Genomic DNA, 12,855 nt, shown 5'->3' on the forward strand with positions numbered 1-12,855 from the left:
TATTATTGTTTTGATAAATACGAACTTTTTCCATGTAGTCGGTTTTGCATCATATTAGAACGTTTGTGGCTGAGAAACGTAAACATATTTTTTGTAAACAGTGACCAGTGTTATTCGAGTCCGGGAGTACTCTAGTAGTTGTACTTTTGTTGTTCGTGCAGTAACACGCATTAACATACTGTCATGAAGCCATTCTCTAAGACTGTGAAAGATAGTATTATTTCTCAATTAAAATCTGGCTCATTAACGAGAAAAGTTGCCGAGAAGTTTGCAGTTAGTCAAATACGAAAACGATGTTGTAATTATGTTCCTATATCTTTCGGGAAACGTCCAAAAATATTGTCTTATCGGCAGGACAAGCGATGATTAACAAAATACTATAACTATAGAAGTCACGACGACGGCGTCAACGGCTGCAAAGTTGTTGGAAAGCGATGTGTAAAGAAAATAAGAAAGTGGACGGCTCGAAGAGCATTAAAAGAAGCTAATTTTACATCAATGGAGAAGAAGAAGAAACCTGCTCTTTCAAAGAAAAATATTAAAGCTCGTTTGAGTTTTCTCAAAAAATATATAAATTGGAATGAAGAACGATGGAAGACCGTGAGTTTCTCGGACGAGTCTAAAATAAATCGAATTTTATCGGATAGATGTTCTTGGTGTTGGAAAAGGAAACATGAATCCCTTTTGCCACGTCATGTTAAACAGACAATTAAATTTGGCGGTGGTTCAGTCATGATATGGGGCTGCCTTACAACCTTTTGCCTTTATATGGGGAGAGAGAACCACTTCACTTACAAAAAACATTTTAGAACAGAATTTATTCCATGTTGTCGATAATATGCCGGTACAAGAATGTGATGTTGTTTCCCAACACGATAACGCCCCAGGGCATTCTGCAAAAAGCGTCAAAAATTGGCTAGAGTCTCAACAATTTCAAACGATATCGTGGCCTACTCAAAGCCCAGACTTAAATCCCATCGAGAATGCCTGGGCATATTTAAAAATGAAGTTATCAAATAACTACAATGATCCACCAACGACAATAAATGATTTGTGGCAAAGAATGCACCAACAGTGGCATTCTATTCCTCCAGAATACTGCGAAAATACAATAATTTCAAGTAAGCCTAAACGTATTCTAGTCACTGCCAAGGCCAAAGGCTTCTGGACAAAGTATTAAATCCATAAAAATATGAAATGTTTATTTGAAAATGAAATGTCGTGTAAAACCGATTACACGAAAACAATTTGTATTTATCAAAATAATAACAATATCATCATTGTTTAAATTTTTTAGGGAAGCTGAAATATTGTACCTAATACTGTGTATTTTGTTTTTTTTTAATTCTATATGCAAACATTAAATAAAAATAAATTTTTGTAAAAATATTGTTTGTGTGTTCACTTTTGCTCCTCGCTGTGTAATTGTTAAATATGTTTCTCTATGGGTTTGTTAAAATTTTAGTTAACAATGACGAAATTTCTCAATCCTACCCTTATTTTCCAACCCCAACGATGAACGTAATAAGGTAAAAAAAGTGTTTGAGTTGTATGGAGCATCTGAACTCGTATGCGATAAAGATTGACACATAATATGTAAAAGATTGGCCACCTCTGGTGTGGATGAACCTTCAAAACTGTCGTACTGAAGACGATCCGTGCCGTACCGTGTGGATCGACCTTTATACCGATTCCGAAGCAGCGAGTCTCGGTTTGGGAGCACCACGACGGCGTCTGCGGCGTCTATCGGCGAATCAGCCGAGGCAAATTTATCCGTGGCCGTTTTTAATTAGACGACGGTGTGCCGTAAGATTAGAGGCTCGAGACTCGGCTGCAGTGTATCTCGAGGTGCGCTAACGGTAAACCGAGCGCGGACAACCACCGCAACAGCCGAACAAAACGACTCGAAGCCGAGCCAAGCCGGTGCAACCATTCCGATTACGATCGCGCGCGCGCGAGCGAGCGAGTTCGAAGCGCAGATCCACTTCGTTCCGCGTGCACTCTATTTATCCCGATGGAGACGCGAGCAGACCCGACAAATTTCACGATCGAGCCTCGTCCTCGAATCTATCGCCCTCTTCGACTGCTGCTCTTCGAGATTTATCGTCGCGTCTGCGATCGACAGCCTGCGAAATTGTAGTAGCATACGACATTTCTTTATACACAAATGGTTTATTATAAAATGTGAAGGCTGCAAGGCATAAAAATGATTTTTATTTACCACTCAAGTGTTAATCTTTATACTTATCTATAGTTTACTTCACTGGGACAGTCTCTTCTGAAGCTGAAGCGGTTAAAAAAAAGGACGTGTCTTCTCTTCGCAAATTCGACAATGTCAGCGGAGATCGCCGAGCTCGTAGATATCGATAAGACGGCGACGTTCGCGACGATGAAGCGGAGAGACGAGATAGTACGAAGGTTCGTCGGTCCGGTGACACATTTCTCTAGGAAATATTGGAGGGAAAAGTGAGAAAGATCTTCTCAAATAGATCGTTTCAGCGTGAGATACAATGAAAATGGGGCTTGGCATTCTCACAATTTACTTCAAGGTAGTCGAACTAATTTTATGCAGCTACTTGAAATTGTAATTGCGGATCTTCGTGCAAAACGAAAATTTCCTACAAGCTAAATGACAATGTATTACAAGCACTTTTCTCATAAATGTTTAAAATCCGCACGATTTCTCGAAGGAGCTGCGTTGCATTTAATGAAATATTTTATGAATGAAAACGAGCACTAGAAAAACACTAAACGTCGAACGTATCGATGTGTAAACCATGTGTATCCATACACAAAAATGTAAAATCAATTTCCACCGAGTGCATACAAAGTCTCGAACATTCTCACACAAAGTGGTGTTCCGTCGCGCGGTGCATCTCACGGCGCATCGGCCACGCTGCACCGGTACGCACCGTGAGCGTAGTAGCCGCGTAGTATGCACTCGTTTCACGCACGATACAGTTACGGCCAGCTTGGCCGTCACGGCTCGTTACAGTCTAGAAAATAATATCTATTACCGAGCAGGTGCGTGGCCGAGCATGCCCGCGGAGAGCCGGCGCAATTACTAGCAATTAGAAAATCCGTAACGAACCCTCTCGTGTCCGTTCAATTTTTTAATCGGCCCGTTTAAACGGAACACGCGTCTCACGACAATCTGATCGGCGACTTCTGTCCGCAAGCGTGCGAGTCGATGGAAAATCATTCGTCTTCGAACTGGAGCGAACAGCTCCATCGAGCCGACGCGCGTTTTCACGCGTCGCTTTCACTTTATGCGAACGGGCTCGATCTCGTAACTATACTACGGGTTTCCATGCAAATTTCCGTTTTTATTGGCTGATTTTTCGTTATTCGAGTTCCTTTTGTTCGCTGAAATCGTTACCCTGATTTATGATGGAATCAGTCACTTGTAAAAATTCAGTGAAATGTGATAAACTTCTCGAATCAAAATAATTATGATTAGAAATTGTTCTCTTCTTGTTTAACAATATTAATAAGTTAGCAGTTAGACCAGGCCTGGCCAACACGCGGCTCGCCGGGCGATTTTATATTTATATGGAAATTTTTGTCTAAAAAAAATATTAAATAAATATAAATATAATACTTATATTACATCCGAGAGATATTCCAATTTAAGATGTTTTGCACAACGAGTTGTAAGTGCTTTTGGATCCACATATGTTTGTGAAACATTTTTTTCGAAGATGAAATCTACAAAGAGTTCATTACGTGCTTTATTAACTGATGCTAATTTAGAAAACCAGCTGAGATGTGCAACGTCGAAAGAAAGGATAAACAAATATCTCATTACATAATTAAGACTCGAGAGTTACTTAATTATATTAAATCATAGTATAACAATAAAGTTTTATTCATTTTGTATTCGTATTACATTTTTTAAAAGCATGTTTACCTAAAGTGCGGACTGCTGTTAATGTTACGCGTCATCAAAGTGGCCCGTGAAAGCATTTGGGTTGGCCAGGCCTGAGTTAGACAAACGCCGCATGTCACAATTTCAAAAATATATAAAAAAAACTTTTTAAAAACAACGCTTATATTAAAATGCACTAAAAAGGAGACAATAATTTTTTTAAACATTAGTCACTATAAATAAAAGCGTGGAGCGCCAAACTATATTGCGTAATCTTCACGGGCATTTTAATATAAGCGTGGTTTTTAAAAAGTTTTTTTTATATTGAATATTTTTTTATTTTCTACTTTTTAGTCTTTTTTAAATGGAACGCAAGATATGGTAATACTGGTATGAAATAGTAAGATATAGAAATTCCAGATATGAAAATATGCGAGATAGAATGAGAGGATGATTCCGAGAGGCGAAGTCTCTTTATGGAGTCCGAAATTGTACGAAATGGAACGGAATGAACGGAACACTACACAAACATGAGCGTCGTTCTGCGTAGTGTGACGGTTAATATTTAAATATTTTTTCTCCTGAACGCACAGTTTTTTTTTGTTAAATTTGTTTTTTAATATTGCATTGTCTTCCAGTTCTGAGCTATGTTTAAAGTTTCAAGTCTCTAGCTCATCGGGAAGTGATTTAAAATTCGATTACAAGATTTGACGCATACAACAATGACAACAACAACAACGACAACTCGGCTAGCTAATATGTATAAGCGTGGTAAAAAAAATCTGAGTTTATGAAAAAAGTCATGAAAACAAATTCGAAACAATCGAAAAAATAATGCAATTTAACCGATGGCCTATGTTCAGAATTAGACATTCCTATTTGTCGAATGTTTGCGAGTTACTGGACGAAAACTTTTCGACAATCTGTGCTGCTTCGGAGCGCGATAAATTGATTGTTAGCCGCGCCACTATTCTAGAATTCCAACGACCCGTTCCGTCTCGACGCCGCGCTATCGTGTCCGATTAAGTTTAATAAAATCTCTTATCCCTCTGGTTGCTCACATTTTCTCTGGTTCTATCGCGAGTTTCATTTACGATTCTTTTTATCACGCTCGCGCGCTTCGTTCCGCTCTTGTTTCATTATGTCTCGAACTGGTTGTTCCCTCTCTCTCTCTGTTGGCGAACATATTTCATTCCGTTGGATGATATAAATGCGACATTATCATTAATATCTTTATACTCTGTAAACTCCCTTTTATCCACGGGCCCGCTTTACCAAGACTGTTTCAGCGGAGCGTGTATATGTATACATATGTATATTCGACGGGATTTCCTTCTGCAAATCGGATTCACGATATCCGTATTTTGAACGAGCACCGCGCGCTTTAACGATCCTGTCACACGTTTCACTTCACTTCCTCGTTTCCCCGTCAAAAAGTTCTGCTTATCTGTTTCGGCTCGTTCCGACGTTTATAATATTCTTTCGGCCATATTCTGTAATCATTTTCACGATCTACGAAATGAAATATTTTTGCCTGGAGATGGACATAGAGATTCGATTGATGTTGAGTCTCGAATAGTGATGACAATTTCACGAATTTTAATGTGTCCCGTTAGAAATGAATGCTGAACAATTAATCGCGAAGTGATGGAAGGATATATCATAACTAAACTGCGGATCTTCATGCAAAATAATAATTGTCTACCTGAGTTAATAAGTTTAATAAATTAAACCAGGGACTTATACCGGTACGTAAAATACCGGTATGATACCGGTATATTTTGGTTATTTCTTCCTAACCGTTATAGAACCGAAATATCAGATCACGTTCGGCGCACGTGGCTGGAAACTGCGAAGGGGTTGGCTCGATGAAGTCGTCGTGGAATCACGGGCGCATTAAGCCGTGGGTGCAGGGTGTCCGGGGTAAACGGGAATCCATTATCGCACGGATAAAACAAACACGCGATTCAAAGTTCATCTGCTCCGCAACGCCCCGGTGGGCTGACCTACATCCCGACAGCAGAAAATTATTGCGATATCATCTCGAGCGACGCGCCGCGGAGAATAATAAAGCACACCGTGGAGGCCGGCGATGGGTGTGGATGTTCCATAATGTATAGAGACCGAGATACATCAGGAGCAAGCGAGCATTCGAGGTGTACATCACCGGGAGGCTTACATCAGCCGATCCAGCTTCTCGAATATCCAATTCGCAGAAATCTCGAAAACGAATCCAAGATTCTTTTCTTCAGCCGCAAAGCTTCGGATCGTTCTCTCGGCCATTTGTCGGCTACCGAGAGCCTGAGCCAGATGAGAGCTAAAGGAAAAGGGTGCAAGGGATGTTGGGAAGCAAGGGGCACGCTCGAGGGATAAAGAATGGAAAGGTTAACTGGAAACAGCGTTGCGAGATGATTCGTTTTAGCGTGGTTCCGGGTCGCTAAGCAACACGGCAGGCTTTTAGCGCTTTCGTTCGAGCAGCCGCTATTGTCTCGAGATGAAAAAGAGATTTCTTCCCGAGCTTTACGCTTGCGAGGGCTAACTGACTCGCTCGAGAACCCCCCAGATCCCACGAGTTCTCGATCAGGCGGGTCCCAAGCGATTTCTGTGCTCTGACTGTCGAAACTCGCGAATCATTCCGTTACATTATCGCTGGGATCGTTGCTGGACCCTGGATTGACCATTACTGGGGACCTGGAAGTGTTTCCTTGGGAGTTTATGGGGTGGACTGGGCCATTCTTGAGCTGCATCCTCACAAATATCATTTCGAATAAATTTATATTGGATGAAGTCACTTCTCGTTTGTAGTAATTTAAATATGTAAATACTAACCACTGAGAGAAGAAATTAAATAATTAAACTTTGGTATCTTGGTTAGGAAGACTGTATACAGTATACAGTCTTTTCAATCAATTTTTCGATTTGCTCGCGTGACACGTGGGACTACCGGCGCGGCGTTGTGCAATTACGGCGCGTGCAATCTATTCGGGAGTACAGTCGCTCTCAGAAGCGCGAAGGGGAATGTAGGGAGGAACGGGAACGAAAATTCGATCGGGTTTTTCAGCGGCCATGAATCGAAAGAACGGCGATCGGGCGAGAGCGACTCGCCATAAATCAAACCGGGGAACAACGGCTCGCCGCTGCGTCGTAAATAATTGATAGCGGAGAGAAAGGAGAGAGAAAGAATGAAAGAGAGAGAGAGAGAGAATTTACTCACCATAATCGGAGCGCAATCTCGCCGGCCAGATACAGACGGGGACGGTGCGGCGAGCGCAGCATCTGCAACGAAACAAGGCACTCTTTTAACCGCTAATTCACCGTTACCGCACGCTGACAATGAAACTTCCTGGCCTCTGCGACTCTGAATCGATCCGTTAGCAAAAACGCGCTCGATCGGCCCGACGATCGCCTTACCTCTAGATCGCCTCCTCGATCTAGTCGGCACACCACGATCGCTTCCTTCTTCCACGCGTTCCCCATTTTACCACGTTTTTATTATCTTTTCCGGAAATTTTCTTACGACTGCGAATGTCTTTGCACGTTCCCATTTTCTGAAATAACTTTGCTAAAAGAAGAAGGAATGTCTCTGATCTTTTTCTCGATCTAAACGTTTTATTGTAATTTTATGCTTCGGAAGATGAACAATCCATACTCAAGATTGAACAATAACGTCCACACACTTTACCGATTACAATAAGGAACCGTCGCGTATCGGTCACTAAAAGCTAGACAGTAATAAAATCATCATAAAGATTACAGATAGAAATCCCCATGCGTAAAGTTCGAAAGTGTACTGCTCAAAGATACACTGCATAAAGATCGAAAATGTAGTGGTTAATAAAGACTAAATAGTATCCACTAAAAACACAATAAAGATTATCATCGTGACTCAATAATAACGAAAATAAAACGAAGATCGTAATAAAGATGCTCGCGCGTAGGATTTACAGTCTGCCGATTACGGTATTATCTTTTTTCAGGATCCAGCGTCACGAAAACAGCTGTTCGGTGGAAATGAAGTGGTCGATCGTGTTCCGCATGAGAACAGACAGTATCGTTAATGAAAATCCGTTCGGGCTTTTAAGTAACCAGAGAAATTCACAACTCGATATTCCAATTAGAAAGCTGATCGCGATCGTAATATAAATTACAGGATTTTTGCGTTACTTTTGCGTTGTTTCTTAACGAGTCGTAAATGCTCGACGAGAAATTTCCCTTTCCTCTTCAACACACCAGGTGGTTGCTTTATAAAATTAGCAAGATCGTCTCTATTCTTTGCGGTCATTCTTTTTGTAATTTATACCCGAAGAAATAAATTGAATAATTCTTCATGCATGCATCTTTACAGTCAATACCACAAGCTCGTGTTTACGCATAAAATCCGCAGATTAACCAAAGATTTCGAGTCCGGTTATCGGAGTCGGTGTTTGAGAACAAGAGCAGACGAAGCGAGTGATCGATAGCGAGGCCACTCGCGCGTTTGCGGACACGTTCTCGCCGGGCCTGGCAACTTCGATTTTCAAGTCGAGGGTAAACTTGGTGGCCGGGGCTTCGTAACTCGCGAACGCTCCCGGGACCGGTAACTTTATATTTGACAAGGTCCACGGTTGAACTTTGCACTTCGCCGGGGCCCCAGGTGTATGTGTGTTTACGCTAACTGTCGGCAGACCACGATCGACCGGTCGACCGTCCATTCTCGAAGAGTCGCCGGTCGTTTGCACGCAAGGCTGCTAATCAGCTTACCGCCGATCCGTAAACAGATTACGACGGGGAACACGATGCTCGGGATCATGTGCGATGACTTCCGCGACCCACAATTCTCTGGATTCAAAATTCACACTGTTTCGACGGCTTACATTTCCGTTCGAACTGCCTGATATTTCCCGGAACGTCTCGAGGTCTCCGAGAATCCGCCGTGAAATCATCTTCCTGGAAGGAACATTGAATTCTTTCCACCGTATCAAACTGGAAAAATAATTTCTCCCCAGTGCCGAGAACTTTAAAAATTTGTTCACAGAAAAGAATATGAAAAATCGACGTTGTTCACAGCAGAGTGCAGCTGAGATCTCCCCGGAATTCCGATAAGGACGTCGTTAACGCGCTAAACTGGCGGCGCAGATGAATACCTCTGTCAACCGTATGGTAATTTACAATTAAAGTAGTTAGAGGACGTTGCAGCGATTACCATTCGCTCGCGCATTGTTATTCACCGCGCAACGGCGCCGGTGGTATCGCCGCGGACCGCAATAATAACGACAACGATAGTAACAATTTGCTGTCGGTGTTTTAGTGGCGCTCCGAGAAGTAACGGGGTTCGTGCACGAGGCGGAGAGAACCGTGTTTTCTCGGTGCTTCTTCAATCCGTAGCTCTTCACGGATCTTCTTCTCCTGGAGAAGAGGAGAGGAGAGGAGAGGATGCACGCGCCCGTATATGTGCAGAGCCTCCACGGAGCTCGTCGAGCGAAGTTGAAGTTCCGCGATGAAAATGAGCGCAGGATGGCCCTCGGCGCTCTTCGAAACCTTTCCTCTCCGTTGCTCCGATCCACGCCGGAAACCAACGGTCTCGAAAGCAAGAGTGCGTTGCGAGCTCTGCTCTGCACGCTTCGCTGTACCTCGCTTTTCTATTTCTCTTCTCGACGATGCTCCGCTTCCGCGAGGAAACTCTGCCAGACTCTGCTGCCTGCTTCATCTGACTTCGCTGGGAAAACGTTTCCTCTTTCCGCGCATTTAAAAACATTTTTCTTATTCCCTATTCTTCTAGATCAATGCTGTTGCATTACTTCATCTAATTTATTTCTTTCAGAGCTGGGTAAAACAGTATTTTAAATAGTAACTCGTTGGTTAAAATGAACTGAGAACTAATTATAGCTTGTATTTAATAATCAATTGTACATGGAAGGCAACGATGCTTCCCATATATCGTGTTGAAATCGAATAAAACGTATTGTACTTCTCCCATTGAGGTGTCAACACTTCTAACTTAGGATTGCCAACATAAATAGTCAACAATCCTATTTATGTATTTCAAAGTATGCGTACAGCTTTCAAAATAAAATACTTCAGTTGATGATGAAAATATTTTATTTCATGCGTGTTTCAGATTGTTAGAATAAAAATATTTTATTTTCGAAATTGTATATCTTATTTAAAATACTGTACTCTTTTCTTCTATCATTTCAACTCAATTCGCGACCTTTCTTTTGTAATTCTTTTATTGTATTATTATAAACTCATTCAGTGACCATTCCTTTTTAACTGTATATCATTGGGCAGCTCTGAATTTTGCGATTAATTTGATAGAAAATACTCGTGCTTAAAAAATATATATTATATAAATTACTTTGTTTCAGAAAATGTGGAGGTCGCGAACTTAGTTGCCAACCTAATAAAATCTAAAATATTAAATAGTAGTTGAAATATTTGTTTCGCCAAATAACGCCCACCTCTAATTTTGTTCTACATTTATGTTTTTCTTTACCAACCAGAACTAATATATGTATATAAATACTATACATAAATGACTTTGTTTGGGAAAATGTGGAGGTCGCGAACTTAGTTACCAACCTAATAAAATCTAAAATATTAAATAGTAGTTGAAATATTTGTTTTGCCAAATAACGCCCACCTCTGATTTTGTTCTGCTACATTTGTGTTTTCCTTCACCAACCGGAACTAACAATTTGGCCTCGTATAATACATTTCGAAACGCTTGTCAGAGTCAACACAGGCGCCGCCTCCGAAGGACCAAGGCTGGTCTTATGTTTTATACGTAAGAGGATTGCACCGGTTCGTTTTGCTTCAGTATTATTCGAAACCAAGAGTTCCGATAGCCATTAGCTCTGCAAGGGACATGGTTCGAGCGTTTCGGGATTCCGTCGTGAGTCGCGAGAGGAATTCTATCGGGCACTTTCCATCCGGGACAGAGATCCGACCGTAAAGTCGCGCAGAAACGACGGCTGCGTTAAGAGCACTTACGCCCGCGAGATTTTCCTTCCGCTCTGGCGTTACCATGGGGACATTTTCGCGAGGGAATGGCCCTAGCTTCGCGGAGGAGCCGCGTCGAGGGCCTAGCCGATAGGCTATCTCTCCCACGTCGTTATTCGGGCCCCTGGGGACGTTCAACGAATTTTCTGATCCCAGACGGAGCGTCTAGATTCTCCTCGGTAACCGTGAATTATTCCAAGAATAAAATGCTTTGGTGCAAAAATTAGGTAAATTCTCATTTTAGGCAGTGTCTACTTTTTGCACCAAAGGGCCAGCAATATTTATGTGAGTCAGTAAAATTTATATGAGTACCAGTAAGTAACATCACCTAAAAATTTATTTTAGAATTATCGCCTAGAAGAATTTCCGTAAGCTTCTATTCTATATAAAATATCCAGAGAATGCTATTAAATCAAGCTTGTAATAAATAAAATAAATAATAAATAAAGTGTTATTAACATCTTATTTTCCAGGTTCCGGCTAGCCAAAAATCATCTTTTTCGCAAACCCAGTATTATTGCGTTGAATCCGCGACGCAATCGCGGGTTGGGCATCCGTGATGGGGAAACGCGAGTAAACGATATTCTCGGTCTCGGAGATGATCCCTTTCGTTCATGCACGAATTCCCAGACGAGATTGGCGCGGCGGAAACGACAGGCGATAAAGAATTCCATTTCCACGGAAACTTCGCAGCACACAGGCGTTCCGATCCGCGGAGATTCCTGTCGTCGTGAATAACGCACGCGAGTTTCGTTCTATCGCGGCCAGACTCTCAGAGTTCCTCCTTATCCAGTTACCTGCCGTGTATTCTTGTTCGGAATCAATGGTCCCTTATGCCTTATGGTGTCGACACGAATTCGCCGAACGAGCATCGTCGAAAATCCTCGCAAGCGATGAAATTTGACTATCGAGATAGAAGTCGAGGAACCAACGAATTATTATCGTGTGACCCCTTCGTGGAAGACCGACGACGATTATGTGAGTCGAGTTTCTGTCATAGGTATCGCGAAAGTAATTCTTAAGAGCTGCTACCGAGCAATTTCCTTCTTGCTGTTTTATATTCGTTAATTTTGTAGATTAGTTGTGCTATCGTGTGTAAAATTACGCGACGAAGATAATTCTTGACTGAAAAAATGTCTGGCTATAGTCCAAACCTTCCTGGTTCATATAAAGAAAAGATCGACTCGATTTAATAAATAGTTTTCGAGATAAAAATTCACAAGTCCCGCTTGTTCTCTTGAAAATGAACAAACGAGAAATCAAATTGGATCGTAGATTAAGGTATTTGCAACAAATCATGCACATATCGTGCAAGAATTGTGGGCTGCGAAGGATAGGTTGATGTTACGCTTTGCGAAAGGGAAATTCGCGGTTTGTGCGCTCGCGGCGCGCATCAATATCGACCTCGATCCTCGAGGACGGGGTATTATGACATGGTTGCGCAACGAGCGCGTGCCATCGAGCGATCCTCTCCTCGGCCGACCTGTTTCCGTTGACGATTCGCACACCGAGCCGATTCTTTCGCTGTTTTCGCGTGCTCGAAATTTTATGGCCGCGTTCCGTGCCGCCGCTCGACAATTACCGAACTCGAACGATCCCAGATTGCTCGTTTCGTGATTTACGGAATTGTGTGACTCGTGTCGGAAGTCGTTACCGTTCTTCCAGCCCTTTTTTGCCAGTGTCGATCAGGTGTTCCTCATTATTTCACACGTTGGCAGCGAGCGTGCAAATTCGGGGCAATGTAACGAGACTGGAGAGCTGAGATGGAAAGTTTAGATTGATTGCAATTAGCTTGTCATCGTCTTTCCACCCTGTTGATATCAACGGAACAATCTTGAAATTTGTGATTAATTATATCTGCATTAATTTCGAGACACAATTTCTTCTCTTAATAATTTTAACAAGTCGAAAATATCCCAATATTTTCACCGTCTTGAATGTATTTTACTCATTTTTATTATAAGCAGTTTAGTAAAAATAATCTTCTCTTAATAATTTTATCAAGT

General features: G+C 41.8%; 1 protein-coding gene across 7 annotated transcripts in view; it reads right to left on the bottom strand.

Annotated features, from left to right (window-relative positions):
- Window positions 1-12,855, bottom strand: part of Prosap (SH3 and multiple ankyrin repeat domains prosap) — a 268,014-nt gene that overhangs the window by 164,780 nt on the left and 90,379 nt on the right. For all 7 annotated transcript variants that reach the window (XM_076420220.1, XM_076420217.1, XM_076420215.1 and 4 more), the window contains exon 2: window positions 7,083-7,144. The gene's annotated coding sequence lies outside the window, so the exon portion shown is untranslated. The remainder of the gene's footprint in view (window positions 1-7,082; window positions 7,145-12,855) is intronic.

This window comes from Lasioglossum baleicum, chromosome 3, assembly GCF_051020765.1.
Source record: "Lasioglossum baleicum chromosome 3, iyLasBale1, whole genome shotgun sequence".
NCBI lineage: Eukaryota > Metazoa > Arthropoda > Insecta > Hymenoptera > Halictidae > Lasioglossum > Lasioglossum baleicum.